The sequence below is a fragment of the Theobroma cacao genome, chromosome 2, assembly GCF_053813885.1.
Source record: "Theobroma cacao isolate CCN51 chromosome 2, ASM5381388v1, whole genome shotgun sequence".
Lineage (NCBI taxonomy): Eukaryota > Viridiplantae > Streptophyta > Magnoliopsida > Malvales > Malvaceae > Theobroma > Theobroma cacao.
Window position 1 is genome coordinate 14218071 of NC_142640.1, and position 21049 is coordinate 14239119.

Here is a 21049-nt window from a genome sequence, read left to right on the forward strand (position 1 = left end):
GATGACCATCTAAGTTTGAACTTTTATAAATAGTCAATTAGTGTATTCTCACACCTTTCCATACATTTTCAAAACCCTTAAACACTTCCTTTAATACAATCTCATTGAAAATTTAAATAATCAAAGGCTGATCTCCAAAGCCTTTCATAACCTTAACATTTCAATATATATTTATTAATCCGGACCATATTGAACTAACTTGGTATGATTACATTAATTATCCTTAAACTTCTTAGGTGCGATTGTAACAACATTTGTATTTCTTCCATCGCTAATCCAATTGCAATCCTGTATTCGCATATACTTTATGATCTTATTGACTCTTTAAGTTCATCTTTATAAGATCACTAGATTTTATACAATATCAAAATTCCTAAAAGTCATTCTCATTTCTCATTTACCTTTTGTACTTCCATCGGATACATCTTTATTCATTTTGATATTAATTACTCACTTAAGATTTAGTTTCATGGGAGTCATATGCACCTATTGCGTTTTTTAATTTCAATTTCTACATAAGGGGATTCTCATTAACCAATTTCATTATTGGGATTACCTTCAATTGTCCTTGTGTTATCACTTTACACCCGTATACCATTAATTTCCCTTTAACGTTTACACAATCAACTCTGATATTTATAAAACTTAATATAGATTTTACTTAAATGTCCCTCGACATTATCGCTAATATCTAATCTCAACCTTAAGCTAATTTATGCACTAAAAACTATAACCCAGCATAGTTCCATCAAACTTTGGGATCTCATCATTACTTAATTAAACTCAAAACCAACTCTCTTTAAGCTGCTATACACTACATATTCGCATTTAAAATATCTCAAAAGTTCAGCACCATTTATATATATAGGCAGAACAACTTAATTAACACAGTGCACTAACCTCTGTGCACACAAGTATCAGTTTACTTCTCCTTAATACTTAAATTTATAAACCTCGAGTGAATCTCAACGATCATTATTTATTCTAGTCAAAATATACCTCTTATTACCACTATCGTAGGTTCTCCTTTATATCGTCCTCAAATACGATCCATAGTCATTAAATTTCTTCCCATTGACAGTTTTAACTCAATGGTTAACTCCACTAAATGAATGAGTTATTACGGACTTCTTAGTCCAATTTCACTTTCCTCTACTCTTAGTCGGAGGGGTATTTCATTATATCACCCTTTCATTAGAAGCATTTACTTAAAATATTTTCAACAATAGTTCATGTCTCGGGTGGTATCTCAAACCCGGACATCGACAATCAATTCTTGTTATTTAATCAGCATTTATGATTACACAAGGTGGTTTTCTAAGATAAAGAGTCTACGCAGCCTCCTGCTTATAATCGGTGCTGCAGTCACTGACTATAAACAAGACTCTACATCGACTCCACTACTCCGCTGTTTGACACAAGAATATCCTAGGACACAACTAAACCTACGGCTCTGATACCACTATTGCAACGACCACTCCCCGGTCACTACCGGCGTCAAAGACTTCCGAAAAAGACCCACCAAGTCTCGAACAAGCCTGTCTAGAATTTGCTCGTTAATCCACTACATTCAATCACCATATAATATTGATACTTTCATATACTAACTTGAACCCTAAATATAAAAATCAATACAAACTTTTTTCTTTTTATTCGTAAGTATATGTATTAAAATCTATAATCTCCAAATTAATGCTTATATAAAAATTTAGAATTTGTTTACAACTTAATAAATAAAATGCTACGACTTGACCTCTAACAACGGAGCAACTCGGAATAAAATGGTAGGAAATGCCTTTACCTATTCACAGTGGACCGAATGCGTCACTGACTACATGCTAGGCTGATCCCTATCTGCAAAAGGGGAAATAAAAGGGGTGTAAGTCTCATCGACTCAGTGATAATCATCGACTCAGCGAGTAAGGCGTAGATGGGAAACAAGCAAATGGCAGATCAGTTGAATATAAAAATGCAAGATTATAAAAGTAATTCGTTTCAAATGAGAGTTTGTGCCTTATATAAAAGTCGAGAATTTCTTATACAATATAAATAATCGAGACAATAAAATTTTTCACATCAAAATATATTAATAATCATTTTCGAATCAAATCAATAAAGTTTAGCAAGCTCCCGCGAAACCAAATAATATTTAAAATCATGCACAAATCATAACTCGCTCTATATGCGAGAAATTACTGATTCATTTCGTAGATAAACAAATAGGGAAGCTGAGAAAAACCGTTCAATTCTATTTTCACCATGCAAAGAAGTATAATTCATAATATTAAAACTTATTTCAACTCATATAAAACCATTATATTTTTGTCAAAAATAAACAACATGGCTTATGACTTTCTTAAAAACTTGGCTTGTGCCAAAATCATTCCATACTCGATTGTTAGGGATACCTTGGCCTGGGGCTATCCCAACTGAATCCGCTAAGGCTGTTAAAAAGTAATGTACGCATAAATCATATTTTTATTTTGAAAACACAGCCATTCCTTGGCGTTAGCGGAGTTCATCATCACGAGGGGGTTCGGCGTGACGCGAACTCTAACCATACCTCAGGAGATACCCTACGCGCCTCTCCGACCGAGGTACATATATAACCGGATTTCGTGCCCTTCTAATAGGCTGGTCCACAGAATCTGCCCACTGCAGCAAGCTAAACCCACCATGCAATAAAATTTACAACCGAGGTACATATATAACCGGATTTCGTGCCCTTCTAATAGGCTGGTCCACAGAATCTGCCCACTGCAGCAAGCTAAACCCACCATGCAATAAAATTTGCAATAGCATGACATGGCAATTATTTCACAATCCAGCCTCTTAAGGCTAAATACACAGTTCATATATTTCAACACAAATACCAATTCAACCATTCATGCAAATATTGTCACAAGCCATTCGATTCAAAATACAATTTATAACACAACAAGTAGCAATCTCCAATTACTCTTGAATTTCTTGGTTAAAATGAAATCACCCTTTAAAAGAATTCAAATTTGATCTTCAAGGGGATATTTTAAATCTTTCTCAAAATATCGGTCCCCACATCACGTTAAAACTCTCTTTTCGTAAAATGTTCATTGTAAATATTTGCATGATATTTTGTATCAAAATAGCATGGTGAATATGTAATAAATTTCATGAATGCACACCACACAAACAATAAGGCACAATTTCCTTTGATATAAATCTATTCGAAAAGCTTGTTTCCCGGTTTAAAACACTTTTCGTCTAATATACATATATATATATATATATTTCAAATGATTTCTAAAAATAACTTACACCCACAATTCCTTAAAATTCTATCAAAGCATGCTTTCCATAAATTTTGCACTTCACGTAAAATATACGTACATGTATATATATACGAAATTTTTTTAAAATTGACACCCCCTACTCACCTCATAATAGTGGGATTGTCACGACCCGAAACTCCCATCGAGCCCGTGACAACAGTCGTGACGTCCCGATAGGCACTCATTACCCCGAATGCCGATCGAAACCCCGCAAGGCTTAGCATCAGCTTCCGCATCTCCCCGGTGAGCGACAGTTATTAAATCTTATATTTTAAGAAATCATAAGTCGTTTCCAAATCAAAACAATAAAATATTATTTTCTGGCTCACAGGGGCATTTTTGTTATTTTTCTTCGATAATATCAAAACTCGCCAAAAACATGGTGTAAAAGCTTAATATGTTCATACATATTTTAAATCAGATAACTAAAGTATAAAATTACTTTTACAATGACAAGTGGGCCCCCAACTAACCAATAAGAAGCGAGTTTGTGAACCTATAATTTTGACAATGCAAGGCTAACTAAAGTCCTTGATGCAATCGGCTATCTACCGGCTATCCCGAACTTGAAATGTGGGGAATTGAGGGTGGTGAGATTATAAAATCTCAGTGAGTAAACAGACACCATCTAAACTATCTAAAGGCGAGTAAATGGAGATAATTAAAAAATAATTAACTTCAGCAAATTTTTCACATCACGAATATTCATTTCAACCAAATAATCAATATGGCTCGTGAATTACTCAAAACTTGGCTCATGCCAAATCTTGTACTCGGTGACACTTGGACTAGGGGTATCCAACCGAGCCCGCCAAGGCTGTTAAAAATTCATATTTCGCATAAATCATATTTTTATTTTGAAACATAACCGTTCCTTGGCGTTGGCTGAGTCTCACTCTCACGCGGTGGTCCACGTGAAGTGCACTCAAAAAGCTCACCTCAGGAGATACCCTACGCGCCTCTACGACCGAGGTGAGAATATAAAGGAGTTTACCATGCCCCTCTAATAGGTTGGCCCACGGAACCCCCCACCACTGCAGTAGCTAATCTTTTATCTACCACCTGATTTATAAAATCTTTTTCTACATGACATGGCAATTTATCACAACCTAGCCTCTCAAGGCTAAATACATAGTACAAATAATTCTAACACTAAAATCAGTTTAGCCATTCATGCTCATTTATTGTCATAAGCCATTCAATTTAAAACCATAAATTTACAACACAAGCAGGCATTCTCCAATTACTCTATTTTCAAAACCAGTATTCGATTTTTCAGAAAATTTATAAAATCATTTTATAAAATCACAATTTCTCTTAAAACATAGCAATTTACCATTTAAACTCATTTTTCATAAAATCACACAATTGTATAAAACTACTCTAGATAATTAAGACGATAATAAGTTTACTCACAGTTTTTGAAAACTAAATTCGAGTACTCCAACTATTACTCCTCGAGTGCGATTTCTTTGCCCTTACCAGAGGATTCGCCACCTTAACAAATTGCACAATTAAGAGGTTTACTACTTTGGTACTAAACCAAAATAAACTAATTTATACTACTAGTGCATGATATGAAGTGCAAAATGTCTAAATTTTGCCTAAATGAGATGTTAGCCTATTTCGATCTTTTACCCGATAAATCGATATACGCGTCCGTTTAAACTCCAAATTAATTTTTTTCAATTTCTATACCTCAATTGCACCCAAATTGACTTAATGTTTCCCAGTGTGGTGCAAATTATCAGTCTCGATAGCAAATTACGAAAATACCCTTAGTAGGTAAAAATTCATATTTTTGCTCCGAAAATTTTCATTATTTTTCTAGGCTCATAATTCATCATTATTCATCATAATTCCTCAAATAAACATCAAGATCAGCAGCCAATATTCCCCTAGAAAATTCAGCATAATGGGTTTCAATGGGAGAAAATTATTTCTCTAGCTTATTTTTGCTATATTTCAATATAACCTAACTAAAATCACTTAATTCAATTAAAATCAACCAAAACTCAAGTTCAAAACTCATCCATGGAGGTTTGGCCAGCATGGGTGTCCATACCCACTTTCTAATTTTGCATGGAAATGAGAAAAAAATGCATGGGTAGTGAAAATCACAAGGAAAATCAATGAAATTTACCTTTTTAATGCTTGATTTCTTGATTTCTCTTGATTTTCCCCAAATTTTTTCAGATAGGGTTCTTATTTCTTTTCCCCCTTTTTCTCTCCTGGTTTGGACAGCTGAAGAAGATGAGAATTCTGGAACTTTGACATTTTTAAAGGCTAAAATAATATAATATTATTTTATTCATTTTTTTGTTTTATTAATTCCTTAAATTCTAGCCATCCATTTATTTCCAAATTTTCACCATACACTTGTCCCACATATCCATAGCTTAGATAAAATTCTCAGACTTATCCAAAGTCTTGGTGGAGTAATTTTTGAAATTTATACTTTTGCCCCCGTAAAAGTTAAAAATTACATTTTTACCCCAAAAACTGAAAAATTGCCCATAGACATATTTTTCATCCCTTATACTCATACCATTCTCCAATTTGTCAAATTTGATCTAAATTCTCTCAAAATCTCAAATTTTGTTCGTAGATGGAAAAATTACGATTTTGCCCCTACACTCCAAAAATCACCGAAATTAAACTTTTCACTGCCAAACCCTCAAATTATACTCCAATACTCAAATCATACTCCAATAAGTTAAATGGGGCTAAAAAAAATTTTTCTCAAAATTCTCATTTTGTCCCTAGGTGACAAATGACCATTTTGCCCCTAGATAATGAAAATTTCAGTTTCACTCCAAATTGATCCTCGAACTCCGAATTACCATTTTGAGTCATCCTTGAACTGTGAAACTCTTAATTTCACCTCAAAATTCCTATTTGAACTAGTTCGAGGCTTAATCGACTTAATGGTACCATTAGGGGCAATATCGTCTTTTAACGATTCCTCGAACTTCCTAAACATGCAAACATTCTATTGAGCATGTAAATGACGTTGTAATTATTTTATAGAATAGGGTTTGACAGGGATATTCTTCACTATTGATTCGTACGCGTATAATTATTCTTATTTGTCAGTCACATACTTTGTTCGGCACACCTCCACGACAACTTTCCTAGCAACAATTTAAACTTAGTATACTTAATCACACATTTATATGGGTAGCAACTTAATTAAAAATTCCTTAAGCAACTTGCATATTTTTCATCCAAAATATGCACAATATTAAACTACCCATAAATCTTAAAATATAAAATTAACTTACCATTGGGCCTTCTCCATGGGCTTCTCCATTTTTCCTATTTGGGCCAAACCTATTTATTTTTTTATTTTCTATTGGGCCATGCCCACTTATTTTCTATTGGGTCATGCCCATTTATTTTCTATTTGGGTCATGCCCATTTTTATTTTCTATTTCTTTTCTTTTTCTTTTTTTTTCTCTCTTTCACCGTCACTCCCTTCACCACCATGTCTTCCTCTCTTCACCACCGTGGCTTCCTCTCTTCCTTGGGTCGTTTTCTTCCTCCTTCGGTGGCAGCACTTTCAGCTCTCTTTTCCTCAAAAATTTGGCAGCACCAAGCTGCTTTTTCTCCCTCAAATTGGCAGCACAATGCTGTCCAATTTTTCTGCACAAACAGCTCTAATTTTTCTACAGCAAACAACTCCAATTTTTTCTGCACAAACAGCTCCAATTTTTCTGCACAATTTTTTTGCACAAATTGGCAGCACTTTGCTGCCCTTTAATGGCAGCAAAACCTCCAAAATTTCTAGCTGCAAATTCACACAATTTCAGCAGCAAACCTTGAATTTTCAGCACCAAAATCAGCCATAAAAACCTCAAAAATTCCAACAATTAACTAAAAAAAAAATCAGCTTTCTTACCTCAAAAATTTCAGCTTTTTCTTCCTCCAAAAATTGCAGCAAAAAGCTTTCTTTTCCTCCCTCAAAGTGCAACAAAACTATGCCAAAAAAAAGAGCAAAATTTTCAATCCTTTTCTCTTCCTCTCCCATGGTTTTTCTCTCCCTTTTTCTCTTCATTTCTTTCTTCCTCTCTCAACCGACTTCCTCTCCTTTTCTTTATTCTTTTGTTCAACCTTTTGGTCCTTTCTTTCCTCTTTATAGCCGACTTCTCCTTTCTTTCCTCTCACATGGCCGGTCCCACCATCATTTCTACATTCTTCTCTTTTTTTATTATTTATTTATTTTATTCTCTCCAAATAATGCAATTTACATGTAATTCCTAAACTTTATTTTATTTGTTACTCAATCTTCCAATTTTCGTATCTTAAAATTTGATCATTTCGACACATTTAAAAATTCTAATTTTCTTCTATCTTCCTTTTCTTACACGTGTATAATCAAAATATCGAGATCGCATTTCAACGCGGTGTCAACATAATATTTAAATATTTACTTACCGGCGTTAGCTCGATTCAATAAAACCACGCTGTCACAATTATTGTCGTTTTCCTTCAAAATTCTTCTTTACTTCTTCTCCCTCACTTAAATTAGTCATATTCCATTTTTCATGACTAATTTCGATAACATATAAAATATTAATATTTTAATATTATTTTATTAAATAAAATATTATTTTATTTCAAAATTTTTCACTTGCCTTCTTTGGTCCCAAAACGCATTATTACATCTCGGTTTACTTCCGAATCATCCTTTAGCTTACTAATTCATCTCCAACGAAAATATTATTATTTAATTATTGTTTCTGCACGCGCGAAGCATTTTATTCTTGAACGTTCCTTTCATCCTTTGTCGCTCTTTAGCACACCAATTCGCATCAAACGATCATTCGTTTTATCAATAAGGTCTTATTTGTGTCCAACAAGGGTGCGAGCTATTACAACATGACTCTCCCATTTCACTCCCATATGTTCGGCCTCACCAAGGAAAAAGGAAAGAAAGAAAGAACAAACCCTAGTGAGCAAAAATTCAAGGGAAAATTGGTGGATTTCAAGGAATTAAGCAAGGTAAAATTTCTTGATTTTAGCTTGTGATCTACCTTTCCTATGCATTTTTTTCATTTTTCATGGTTAAGAATCAAGTTTGCATGAAGATACCTTTGCTGGTAGGACATGGGGGGAGGGGTTTTGATCTTGGATTTAGCTAGATTTAATGTTATTCTAGTGTTTTTAGTTGTTTGGTGATGTTTAGCATGGAAATCAAGTAAGAAATTTCATGCCCTTCACCCACACCCATTGGCTGAATTTTTCAAGAGAGAAATTGAAAAATGGACTTTGATTAATTTAATGCTATTTAGGTATTTTTAGTTGTTTTATGCTGTAAAGTGTAAAAGTCAAGAATGAAAAATCATAGTGTTTATGCACCCACCGTGGCCGAATTTCATAAGGAACCTAGTGATGATGAATCTTGTGATAACTTGTGTTATTTAGTTAAAATTTAATGAATGGTGGTGATGGAAATCGAAAATGGCAATTTTAAAGTATAGTTCTTTTAGTAAATAAGTTGAATAACAATGAGAAAGTCAAGCTCATTGAGGCGCTTTGGTGTATTTTGGAACATTAGAAGTGTGATGAATATAATTGGAGTCAATTTGGATGTTTTGGTTAAATCAAAGGTGGAGAGTTCAAATTAGTTCGAAAATCGATCCATTCCAATCACAATTGAACCAACGTGTAACACCGTCATTAAATGACTATCCAAACAACCTCATGCATTCATATAGAGCTTGAAATAGATTTATAATGACATGACCCAATATATTAAATTATTTGTTGTGTATTGTGTATAGGTGGTGAGTCTTCTAACAAGGGTAAAGACATTGTGCTAGAGAACCAAGAATAGGAGTATTTCGAACTCCCGATATTGTGAGTAACCTTATTATCGTCTTAATTATCTAAAGTAGTTTTTATTCATTTTTATGATTTTATAGAAAAATGAGTTTAAATGGTAAATCCTTATGTTTTATAAGTAAAATGTGATTAAATGAAATGAGTTTTATAAATCATTTTGAAATTGAATGATGATTTTAGAAATTGAGTAATTGGAGATTGTTTGATTGTGTTGTAAATTTATGGTTTGAATTGAATGGCTTATGGTGATATTGGCATGAATGGCTGAATTGGAAATTGTGTTGAAATTGTATGAATTGTTTGTTTTGCCTTAACAGGCTGAATAATATTATATTAGCCATGTTATGCTGTCGAAATGTTATTGATTTGGTGGGTTATGTATTTAGCTTACTGTAGTGGGCGGGTTTTCGTGGACTAGCCTATTAGAGGGGCACGGTAAACCCCATTATATTTTACCTTAGTACGATAGGCACGGAGGGTATCTCCTAAGGTAAAGCTTTAGAGTTCACTACACGCTAAACCACCACGTGAGAGTGAACTCAGCCAAAGCCAAGGAACCAGAATGAATCTCGCTGCAGCGAGAAACCTTTTGTCTTGTTTATTATCTTGTTCAATTGCTGCCCTATTTTCCACTTCTTTGGTACCATAGTTGAGCATGGACTTCCAACACTAAGGAATCAATGAATTAAATTTGAAATGATAAGGTTTGGTGAGAAACCCTCGGCCAACTAAGAAACCCTCAACCAATTGATAATTGGAACCAATATCGCTGCAGCGAGAATGCCTTTTCGCTGCAACGAGGACCCATCGTTTACTTGACTTGAATTGCATGAATGCTATTAAAGTTTTCATTCTTCAAATCCTTTGTTGAGCATGGACCCTTTCCATCAAGTGATTTACTCATTTGGGGTTCACATGAGGGGTTTTGATAAGAACTAAACCAAAGTGCATTGTTTTAAAGATAAATGCATCATGATTTCTTTAAATTTTCCTTATTATTGCTTGTTCCCTTCCTTGTTCACTCATTGGGTTTATACTCACCGTTTTCAACTTCATGTTTTCAGATCAAGAGGCAGTCAGTAATTAGGTCGAGGTGTCCTCATAGACTTGTATCCATCTGTTGGTAGGTATCAATGGCATTCGGTAGCTGCACCTTTGATATGGTTGCTTCGCTAGAAGTCTAGAGTCTTTTTTTGTTAAACACACGTGCCCTTATGTAAATTGTTAAGACATGTATATATATATCTTAAGCGAATAGATGTTTATATTGATTAATGTTGCCACTATGTAATGGCATGGATGACATTATTTTGAATCATATAAATGTGAATATATAGTCAATAGAAAAGTATTGACATACTCGCTAGTGAAAATTACGAAATACGGTTGTAAGAACGAATAATGAAATCGATGAATGGAGTCATGTAAATAGTCTTGCTTGGGCTTAATGGGCTATGTCCATTGGGCCTATGCATCGGTCATGGCCCAAAATGTGGGTCGTGACATGATCCTAAAGTTTTTCTTAAATTTCTTTAGTTGTGGTATAGCCAAAAATCTTGTTAAATTCAACAGGGGTCAAAGCACAATGAACAGTGTTAATGGTTTTGAAGTTTATTTGTGTTTTTCTCATTTCTATTTCAGTCCACTCTTTCTTAAATTTGGGAATTTTTTCAACTGTAATTAAATTAAGGCTAGTGAGAATGAAAAGACCATTGGTGATTACATCCCACATCTCATAGTCAACAACTTTAATGTAGATAGTTATCCTAGTACTCCAATATTGGTAATTCGATCCATCAAATAAATGAAGGCTATTTGTAGATTGCCTTTTAGCCACATTAGTGTTTTGTGTAGCCATTTGGACCTTCCTATAAGGATATTAAGCCTTACACTCAAGGGTTAGGTTTTGATACCACATTTTGGTCCCAAAAGTAGTGCTAGATGGGGGTGAATAATACTAAAAAATTTTTGAAGGAAATCCTTTAAGTTTAAAACCTTTTGGAAGAAATGAGATGGAAGTTTCGAAAACATGTAAAGGTTAGTGAACACTGTCACGACCCAAATTTCGGGCCATGACCGGTGCATGGGCCCAGTGGACGTAGCCCACTAAGCCCAAGAAGCCTCTTTACGTAATCCCGTTCACTATCCCATCACTTTTTTATCACCATTACTAGACCACTATTTGTAATTTGCAACTAGACGTATTTTCATAATACAACATAGATACCAAAAATTTACATTTTTTTATGATCTCAAAATAAGGTTATTCATAGCCATCTCATAATGGCACCATCATTCCACACTATACATGCATCGTTAGCAAAGTGATTCCTAGCAATTTACATTTAATGTACATGTACTCATATAAAAGACTTCTGACGACCAGCGGAATGACTTTGGTGAGGGTACTGCTATCGAATGCCATGATACCTACCAAGAGTGAATGCAAGTGGACGCCTTAGTCTCGGTCCCAACTATCTACAAATCTGAAAACATGCAATTTAAAAAAGTGAGTATAAACTCAATGAGTGAACATAAGAAGGGAACAAGTAACGATAAGGAATGTTTTAGAAAACATGATGCACTTATGATAAAACCATGCAATTTAGTCTAAGTTTTGGTTAAAACCCCTCATTCCCAACCTTGAATGTTTAATCCCTTAATGTTATAAGATCCATGATAAACCATGAAGTTGAATAGAATGAAAATTTTAGGAATGACCAAGCAAGACAAGCAAACAGAGGGTTTTCTCGCTACAATGAAGAGGCAGACTTAGTTTGCATATACTTCGGTTTTTCAAGCATAACTCAGACAAAAGAAGTCCAATTGACATGATTTTTAGGTCATTAGAAAGCTAAGAGGCTGGGATACAACTTTTATGTTTACTACTTGGCCCAGTTCTGATCGAAAGGTGGTCAAAATCTTTGTCAAAGTGAAAGCACTACACTAGAATCCTAGAACCACCTGAGAGTTTCTCGCTACAGTGAGAACAAATCTCGCTGCAGCGAGAACCAGGCCAGTGTAACCCCCCCCCAACACGAGAGTTTCTCACTGTAGCGAAAATGAATCTCGCTGTAGCGAGAAATAGAGCAATTTAGTTAAAAGTGGTCTTGTTATATCAAAAGTCATTTTCTTGTTAAAATGAAAAGCAATTTGGGAGCAATTAACAATGCCAACATACAACACAATCACAATTAGTTTCATAAACTTTCTATAACATAAATATATATATATATATATATATACATACATCATCATGCATACCATCCCACCACACTCAGCTCTAGTGCACTCCCTACTCGCACATTTCAAAATCATCATCATGTGCACTCCCCACTCGTACATTTCAATATCATCACATGCACTCTCGCACACATCATTACTTGCATGTGCTCTCCCACACCACACACGCACGGTCATACTTATTACACGATATTATCTATCAAGGCACAACACATATGTATGTATAACAATGAAATAAAAGAGTACGTGGACTCATCACAATCACATTTCACAATACAAAACGTTTCATTAAAAGCTTGTTCCCATATACATTTTAAAGAAAAAGACAATTAAAACCTTTCAAGTAATTCACTCAAACATTTACACATTTACCCCAAATCATTTTAATGCAAGTTCACTCACTGGTATTTGTTGAATCTTAGATCGACTCCAACTTTCACTAATGCTCCAAATGGCGATGTGGGGTCTCGTTCAAACCTATCACACACAATAGGATCACAAATCAACTCAATTCACATACCCATAATTCTAAAAGCTATCTCCTAAATCATGTTCTACTAGTTATTTCTAACTAGCTTCCAATTGCCATTAAGCGGCTATTTACTTTCACTATTCTAATCAAACTAAAGATGAATAAAAAACCTCAACTACAAAACATTCACAAATCTATCCACTAGCCATTTTCAACAACTTACAAATCATTGTAATTCACTACTCACCTTGGTAGCTTTGTAATTGAATTCCTTTAAAAAAACATTTCAAGCTATTATAGAAGCTCCCTCTTTCTCTCTCTAAAACACCTAGCTAGTGAGAGGAAGTATGGAAGTAAGACTTTTTAAGGGTTTTAAAGTGAGAGAGTGAAAGAGCATAAAAGGTTCTATGAAAAAGGGCACAAAAGCATAAAAATTGGAGTTAACTTGAGATAAGTTATGGAGGTTTCAAAACAAGCTTCCATAGAGGATGAAAGAAACGTGAGATGGGAGGAAAAAGAATAAGAAGTTGCTAGAAAAATTGAGAAGAAGCTGCTGAAAAATGATATTTATAGCTAAAGCTTATCCAACTCTACTTAAATTACAAAAATACCCTTAACAAGTTGGCTTTGTCTTCCTCCAATCCTTTGTGCAATCTTTTTACTCTTTTGACACTGAGACAAAGTCCATAGTAGTCTAGAGATACTCGGGTTCATGAAAACTTAAAAAATTTGACTCGAGATGAAAAATGACCATTTTGCCCCTACCTTGGAAATCATCATTATTTCTATTTCCTTCGTCATTTTATCCTTATTTTCATCATTCATTTATGCCTTAGGCCTACTTAGGCCTTAATAATATTTGAAAGCATACTTCTAGGGGCTCACTAAGGAAATGACGAAATTACCTCTAGTTTGTGATATCGTTTCTACTTCCAACTACGAGTCTATAAAGATTAAGGTCTCACAAACACCAAGTAAAGAAATGTTAAAAACACAGACAAAACTCAATATTTATAGTAGTTTGATCAACTTAACCTACAACCACTACCTTGATCTTCCTAATCAAGGATTTTTAACTCAACTTCACTAAAACTAGTGGAATTAACAGCTTCTGCCAAGCTTTTATAACTTGAGCTTCTAACCCAAGCTCTAAAACTTTACAAAAATCCCTTAGAGTGCCTCACACACGTTAATCAAACAAGAAATAAGAATAAGATAAAGTACAATTGATCACCTAGTTGATGTAAGATGTACAAGTTTAAGTTCAAACACTTTTACAAAAGATAAGAGTGAAATACAAGTGTAAAGAGAAGGTTTTTTGGTCTTTTAAGCTCAAAATCACTTTGGATGGCTTTTCCCATCATTTATGACTATTTGAACCTTTTTAAATACTTAGAGGACAGTTTTCAACCGTTAAAAACAATTTTGGAGCTAAAATAGTCATTTTTTTATCTTCTAGCAACTCTTTTCAAATTGCTGGCAATGCCTTGTTAACCAGTTAAAGATGAGCTTTAACCAATTAAAGTTTTGTTATCTGGTAGTCTACTTCAATATTTTAACTGGCTAAGGTGGCTTTAACCGATTAAGAACATTTTGTTTTTAGATTTCTCCAACTAGCGTTTTTCAACAGTCTTCTTTTAATTGGTTAGTCCTTCTTTTAACTGATTAAGGCTTTTCTTCCTTCAACTTTAACAAATTGAAATGAGCTTTAACCAATTAAAATGTCTATAAATTTGAGTTTCTTCATTTTGTGCCCTTCAATGGTCAACTTCATTTTGAGTTTAAATTTTGGCGCTTTTTAGGTACTTCAAGTTTGACCCTTAATGGATTAACCCTTTTGGCTAACTAATTAATAATCTTCTATTTTATGTCCAGTACCCTTTTAACAAATTAAACCTTGTGTCAACCAGTTAAAACCTTTTTGCCTATCCTTAATGTAATGTCCAAAATTGCTTTAATTGAGTAAGGATCTTTTTAAATCGATTAAGACTAATTTATCTTCATTAAAACTCTTTCTTCTTTGTTTGTTTAACCAATTAACCCATCTTGCAATTGAATATATCAATGAATACCAAATATATTAATGAATTTAAGCTTTCTGTTGCACACTTAAATAATATGATTAGACACCAATAAATGAGGAATGTTTTGTTATCATCAAAAACACATGGAGTCAACAATCATGAGGAAAAAATTAATCTCTTAACCCCGACACCATCAAATTTGAAATATCCATAATTGAACAAAAGGTATACTTTTAATAAATTTTTTTCAATGAAAAAACTTTCTTAAATTGTTAGAGAAATAAAGAGTTTGATGACAATAAACTTAACCTCAAGAAAGAAGTTTTTGGTTTTCAAGGCGAATACAGCTTTCAATTTTTAGGCCTTCATATCAAAAAATCTTTTGGTTTTCTTACTAAGGTTTTTAAGGGAATGATAATGTCACGACCCGGTACTCCCCTTTAGCCCATGACAACCGCCATGACGTCCTAGTAGACATTCGTTACCCGGAATGCCAATCGAAACCTCGTAAGGCTGTAGTACCATTTTCCTCATCTCCCTTGTGAGTAATCATCGCCAAACCTCGTTTTTAAAGAATTTTAAGCTTTTTCCCTTCAAAATCGTGAAAAAATAATTTTCACCTCACAAGGGCATTTTCGTCATAAAATTTGGGTGTCTAAAACATTTATTAAAAATGATATTGCAACTATTTGAATAAAATAAAAATATTCAATAAAATATTCTAATTTCTTGTAAAACAATATTTATAGAATCATCGGTAAATAATTTTTATAATGTAAAAACTAAATAAATTCATACGTACTATAATACAAATAACCGGGATATGAAATTTACTGTACAGTGACTCGTGGGCCCACAAGGAACAAAAGTGCACAAAGGTAGTAAACCTACGGTTTTTGGAGTAGTAAAGCCAACTATAATCCCTGATGATATCTGCTATCCACAGGCTACCTCGGGCCTGAAATGGTTGAAAATGAGGGTGGTGAGATTATAAAATCTCAGTGAGTAAACAGATACCATCTAAACCAGCTAAAGTCGAGTAAATAGAGATAGATAAAACAATTTAACATACTAAAATTCATCACCTTTCAACTTGTTTCAACCAAATAAAATTAATTCATATAATTCGAGTAATTAACATGGCTTATGAATTTCTTAAAACTTGGCTCATGCAAAAAATTATTCTCATACTCAGTTATCAGGGATACCTTGGCCGAGGGCTATCCCAAACCGAGTCCACCAAGGCTATTAAAAAGTTATATACTCATAAATCATGTTTTTATTTAGAAAACACAGTCATTCCTTGGCGTTGGCTGAGTTCCCCCTCACGTGGTGGTTTAGCGTGAAGTGAACTCTAAGGTCATACCTCGAGAGTTACCCTACTCGCCTCTCCAATCGAGGTAAAATATATCGGGATTTCGTGTCTCTCTAATAAGCTGGTCCACAGAAAACCCGCCCCCTACAGCAGGTTAAATCCACCATACAACACAATTTTGACAACATGACATGACTAATATAATACTATCCAGCCTATAAATGTAAAACAGAACAATTCATACAGTTCACCAAAAACACAACCCAGCTAGTCATGCCAACACATTAACATAAGCCATCAATTCAAATCATAAATTTACAATACATTAAGAGTCTCCAATTACTCTATTTTCAAAATCATCATTCAATTTCTAGACAATTTATAAAATCTTTTCATTTAAACACATTTTGTTTATAAACATAAAAGTTTACCATTTAAACCCATTTTCCATAAAATCATAAAATCGGATAAAAACCACTTTAGATAATTAAGACGATAGTAAGGTTACTCACTTCACAATAGCGGGATTTCTACGTCGCTATTTATTCGTACTCGTATAATTATTCCTATTTGTCAGTCACCTACGTCGTTCGGCATGCTCCCACAACAAACTTTCCTAGCAACAATTTAAATTCAATATACTTAGTGCATCAATTCCACTTCTCTCTCTCATTCTATCATAAATCTACATTATTTCTCCTCATTTCTTCCAATATGTTACCATTCAACTTAACACTCTCAACCAAATTATACATCTAAATTCCTCCAACATCAATAATTCTTCATAACAAATCATTTAAAATTTCTTAACTTTATTCGAGCACTATTTGAAAATTTAACATTTTCTTCTTTACTTTAGTCCTATGACACCTCCTAATAAAATATTTAAATATTGTATTAAAGTGATTTAAATTTAATTTGTATCACCAATTAACCAATTGTATAATTAAATAAAGTGGGCTAGCCTCCATATAGTCCAATTTCACAATAAGCCATGGAGTAGAGTAAAGAAATTTTACCCAATTAGGCTAGGTTGGTCAAAGTTTGCACCTTCCTTTTCTTTTGGACTTTTCTTCCTTTATGGCTATTGGGCCATGCCCATTTTTCTTTATTGTTGGGCCATGCCCATTTTCCTTTCTTGTTACTTTCTTTTCTTTTCTTTTCTTTTCTTTTCTTTTATTTCTTCCTTTCCTTCACCGTCTAGCAGCCATTGATTATCTTTCTTTTTCTTTTCTCACATGCACAAACCGTCCCAATTTCTTCCTCTCTCTCTCCTTCTCACCACCGGCCACACTTTCTAGCTTTTCAACCTTCAATTTTCAGCAGCTAAAGCTGCTCATATTGGCTTCAAAATCAGCAGCTAAGCTGCTCTATTTCTCCTCAAAAAATCAGCAACTAAGCTACTCTTTTTCCTCTAAAAATTAGCAGCCAAAACAACAACAATTAACCACCAAAACCACACCTTACAACCTTCAAAATCAGCTACAAAAATCTACACTTTTCAGCCTCCAAAACCAGCAGCAAAGCTACACTTTCCAGCCCCCAAAATCAGCAAAAAAATAGCTCCTTTTCCTCTCTAAATGGTGGCAAAATCGGCCCCTCAACTCAGCTCTCTCCCTCCTCTCACACTCGGCTTTCTCTTCTTTTTGTTTTTCTTTCTCTCGGCTACTTCTTTCTTCTTTCTTTCCTTTGTTCTTTTGTTTCTCTTTTACTTTCCCTCACAACCGACTTCTCTCTTCTTCTTTTTTTTCTTCACTTAACTCATTCAATTTTATATATATATATATTATTCCTTCATGAACCTTCCAATTTATTCCAACTTGACCGGCCCCTCACAATTCTTTTTCTTCCTTCACCATTTTGCTCCACATGACTGGCCCCCTCCATCTAACAAAGTAAAGAGTCTTTGACTCTTTTTATTGACCACATGGGCGGCTGCCCATGTTGGTCTTCTAATATATATATATATATATATATTTATACTTATATTATTATTTCACTATTTATTTATTTTATTTCTTCCATTAATTTCACTGCATAATCCTTCAATCTTTATGTTTTAAATTCAATCTTTTTGATGCGTCTAAAAATTTCAATTTTCATTTATCTTCTTTTCTTTGTGCGTGTACCATCGAAATATAAAAATTACACCTCAACGCGGTATTACCATAATATTTAAATATTTATTTATCCGCGTTGGCTTGACTTAGCAAAACATGTGTATTTCACTTTCGTCGTTCATCTTCAAAAAAATTTATTTGTATTTCTTTTCCCCCACTTGGATCAACCATATGATCCTTCTTCATGACTGATTTTGATTTCGACATCCGGTTAAATATTAATATTTTAATATTATTTTATTCTAAAAATTTTATCTTGTCTCCTTGGTTGCCAACGTTCCTTATTATACCTCAATTGACCTTCGAATTATCCTTTTATCTCACCAATTCTCCTCCGATAAAATATTATTAGTTTATTATTATTTCCTCGCATGAGAAATATTTTATCATAAACTATTCCTTTCATCTTTTATCACTTTTAAACATTTTAATTGACCTCAATTTGCATCCGATTAACTTTATTTATCACCATATCAAAGTATGGGGCACTTCAGATAAGCAAAAATTTTTCAAAGAGAATATACTTAAATTAGAAAATAACATATGGGGTATTTATCTCTTAAATTTTTTATGTAGTATTAGGTTTAATTTTTTTTAATAGTTGACTAACGGTGTTAATAGTCTAGGGGTCAAAAACATCATTTTGAAACAAAAGGGACCAAAGTGTCATTTTAAAGGGTTTTGATGGAGCTTTTTAGATTTTACCTATGCATATTTATGTACTTAGCCATGAAATGGCTTTTACTTATACATTTCTATATGTTTTGAACTAATTTCTGCTTCTAAAGTTAAGCACGTGATATATATAGATAGTCATGTTATGTAATCATAATGAGATTAGTTTCTTAGCAATTGTTATACATTGAATATTTGTTTATCTATTTCTAAGGCTTGCTTAAGTCAAATGGGCTTTATCTATTAGACCTTTACGCCGATTATGGTCCCGAATCGAGTGTGACAAAGTTAATATCAAAGCTCTAGGCTTGTCAGTCCTAGGCTTTGTTGTTGTGTTAATGAAGTTGTTGGGTCTTTATGTAGAATTTTGTTTGTGCTTTGTGTACCACAGCACAAATCACAAATTGGAGACTACATAGATTCCTCTGTCTATTTAGAAACCCATCTTTTTGTTCATTCTGTGTTAAATGTTTACTCTTGTTTAGGTCAAAATGCCTCCTAAAACCCAACCAACAACCAAAGATATGGTCGAGTAGGATGCTCCCATCAATATGTCTACAAGGTCACATACTCCCACAACCAGGGGGTGTGATAGGCATTGTAAAACCATCAAGTTTGTTAGGGTAGAGACACCCGTAGTTGGACCCACTAATGATCAGTCTCAAGAGGTTAGAACTAAGCTACAAATTGTAGAGCCAAACACAACAAACATAGTTGTAGGATTACAAAGGGCTAATAAGGTCATTGAGGCAATGGCCAATTGGATGAATGGCATTCAACAACGATTAAAGGGGTAACAACTTGTATGTGCCTCTCTGAGTTCTCAAGGTCAAGATGACAGACAACAGGCTAAGTCTACATGAGTGTCTATAGAGGTTTCCTTACCTAATTTTCTTAAGTTAAAACAACCTTCATATTTTGGGTTTGATGCGACGAAGAATTCCCAAAACGTTTTGGATGATATGGAGAAATTTGTACTACTCTAAGATGTTTTGGTGTTTGATTAGTGGAGTTGGCTAGCTTAAGCTGAAGGATGTGGCACATTTATGGTATGATTTTTTACATAAGGGTAAACTAACTGATGCCAACCCATTGACATAAGAGGATTTCAGTGTAGCATTTTTAAGTCAATTTCTTCCAACTAGTGCACAAGGTACTAAGGTCGCTAGTTTGAGGCGTTGGTACAAACGCTTAGCATAACCATATCTGAGTACGATATCCAGTTTACGCAACTATCCCTGTATATATTGTACTTTGTTTCTACTGAGGAGATAAGGATCAAAAGATTTTTGGATAGTCTAGTAGAGCCACTGTTTAGGGGCCATAACATCACAAGCATTTGGTACCTATGCCTTAGTAATTGATTATGCTCAGAGGATAAAGATAAGCATTTGGTACCTTTGCCTTAGCAGTTGGCTGTGCTCAAAGGATAGAAATGAGGACATAGAGAGTTAGGCAACTCGAGAGAAAGCTAAGAAGGTGAAGATTAAGGGTTATCAAGGCCAAAAGGGTGTTAATGTTGGACGAGGTTCATCCTTCATAGGCTGACAGGGCCAGTAGAGAGCCCTGTAGTCTCATGGGTCCCAGTAGGGTAATGGCTTAGTTAGCGTGAGTACTCGATAGGATAAGAGGGTTGTTATCATATCAAGACAATAGGTCTTTAGGCCGAGTGGCCAGTCAGCTTCACTATGTCCCTTATGCGAGAATTTTCACAAAGGGTTATGCCATTGCGTCACGAGATTCTATTTCTGCTATGGCCAACTAAGGCAAATGATGAGGGATTTCCCTAGAGCCCTACCATTTCATGGATCGTCACATAATGTTTCCCAACCTGCTTTGACGACACCTCCCATAGCAGCCTAACCTATTAAAGAAGTTGCAGGAGCTAAAGGTAGAGCTGCATGTAGCTCTTCACAGGGTAAAGCATCTGAGTTTGTACATCACGGATGAATTGGAAAATATATGAAAGGTAAAAGACTAAACTTGTTATACATTAAGATTTGAGGTTGCACAACTTATGAGAAATGTGCATAATATGACAA

At 34.2% G+C, this 21049-nt stretch overlaps 1 long non-coding RNA gene across 1 annotated transcript; it reads right to left on the reverse strand.

The window, feature by feature from the left end:
* Positions 1 to 1812: 1812 nt before the first annotated feature.
* Positions 1813 to 5564, reverse strand: LOC148764074 (uncharacterized). The gene is made up of 3 exons (XR_016024866.1): positions 5455 to 5564; positions 4728 to 4808; positions 1813 to 1854 (listed from the first exon to the last, which is right to left on the reverse strand). It is a non-coding gene; the product is annotated as an uncharacterized LOC148764074 (long non-coding RNA).
* Positions 5565 to 21049: the final 15485 nt, after the last annotated feature.